General features: G+C 45.7%; 1 pseudogene; it reads right to left on the minus strand.

The window, feature by feature from the left end:
• LOC116070974 overlaps positions 1–1,038 on the minus strand; it is an 8,060-nt pseudogene extending 7,022 nt beyond the window's left edge.
• Between the last annotated feature and the right edge of the window lie 508 nt (positions 1,039–1,546).

Here is a 1,546-nt window from a genome sequence, read left to right on the forward strand (position 1 = left end):
GCTGTTTCCCTCGATTCACCTGGAGGCGGCGATCCACCAGGTTCTGCACCTTTTCCAGACCCGCAGCAATGAAGAGTACATCCAGCTCATCTTGTGTGAAGAAATACACTCTGGTGCCATCACCTCTCACATAGAAGTTTCCAGAGAGATACTGACCTTTTTTAAACCGAAGTTGAGCCATGTCATAGCGGCCATAATCTCGAAGAAGCATCACCCCTCCAGGCTTCAGGAGTCTGCTTAGCTTGCTGATAGCTTTCTGCATCTTGTCTGGAACAGTTGCTGAAAGAACAAATATAAGAACGATGACATCGAGACTGTCCTCCGGCACTGGGTAACTCTGATCTTCATCACAGAGATCATGAACAAAGGCAAAACATCGAGAAGGATCATATGCTGAATTTGTCTTGAGCAGTTCAATAGCTGTGGCCGAAAAGTCACAACAGTAAACAAAGAGGTTTGGGTTATTGTTAGTTTGTAAAATTGGAAAGACTGTGTTTCCTACACCACAACCAACCTCAAGTATTCGGTAGGTGGCAGAGGAACCAGGAAATTCATCAGCACGAATTTCTAGGTGACTGAGCTTGTGTGTCACTGGCTCTTCCACAGGAGGCACCTGAGTCTCACATCCATGGCTGGTACAAGAACACTTGTGCAGTTCTGTTGTCAGGCCAGGTCTGTCCTCACCAACTTCACTCCTCTGCTTCTCCAAGGGTAAATTTGTCAGGTGATTGTGGCTAGGTGCCAGTTAGGGGAACTCAGTAAAAAGCCAGTGTCTATCCTTGAAAAATCCATTTTCATGGATTTTGTAGAAGTCATCCCAATATTTATGGGCATTGACTTCATAATCAACTTGCTTCTCCGTGCACACCAGCTGCGAACTGTTCTCCCGCACTTTCCTCTCCGCCTCCGTGGCCTGATCCTCTGACCACTTCACGTTGTCCCAGGCATTGTGATGGAAGATGCGCTCTGGGTCGCTCAGGAATCGTTCCGAACTGCATCCTCAGCCTCCGGCACGCCTTCAGCGACGGAGGCCGCCATGACACCGGAGATGGAAACGCCTTCTTTTCCATAACGCCTGAGTAGCACTATTTTAAGTGATAAATAATAATAGATTACCCTTTCATAAATGCAAAAAGCACAAATTTACTCAAGATTTTAGTATTTTTCTACAGAGATTTCTTCATTATCATAAAAAAACATTGTTAATAATATCTATCTTTATCACTGATGATTTTGTTGTCCTCCTTAAATTTGGGGTTTCAGGAACTATTCCATGTTGAGGTTTGGTCTTGCTGTGTATTGTAATGCTTAGTGCCGGCCCCCAAGACCTGAGTCTACATGTAGACCCAGGTGATGCTGCCCCCAAGTTATTTCTGATTGGTAAATGAAGATGCCAACAGCTAATAGGCAAAGGGAACATACGTGGGGTTTAGGATTCCTGGGGTTGGGGGTAGGAGGAGAATCACCAGAGAGGGGAAAAGGAAGGTGAATGGAGGAAGGAGAAGCTGCCATGGGTTAGGTGAGTTCAAGAGAACATGGCTCTGAC

Source organism: Mastomys coucha, unplaced genomic scaffold (assembly GCF_008632895.1).
Source record: "Mastomys coucha isolate ucsf_1 unplaced genomic scaffold, UCSF_Mcou_1 pScaffold22, whole genome shotgun sequence".
Lineage (NCBI taxonomy): Eukaryota > Metazoa > Chordata > Mammalia > Rodentia > Muridae > Mastomys > Mastomys coucha.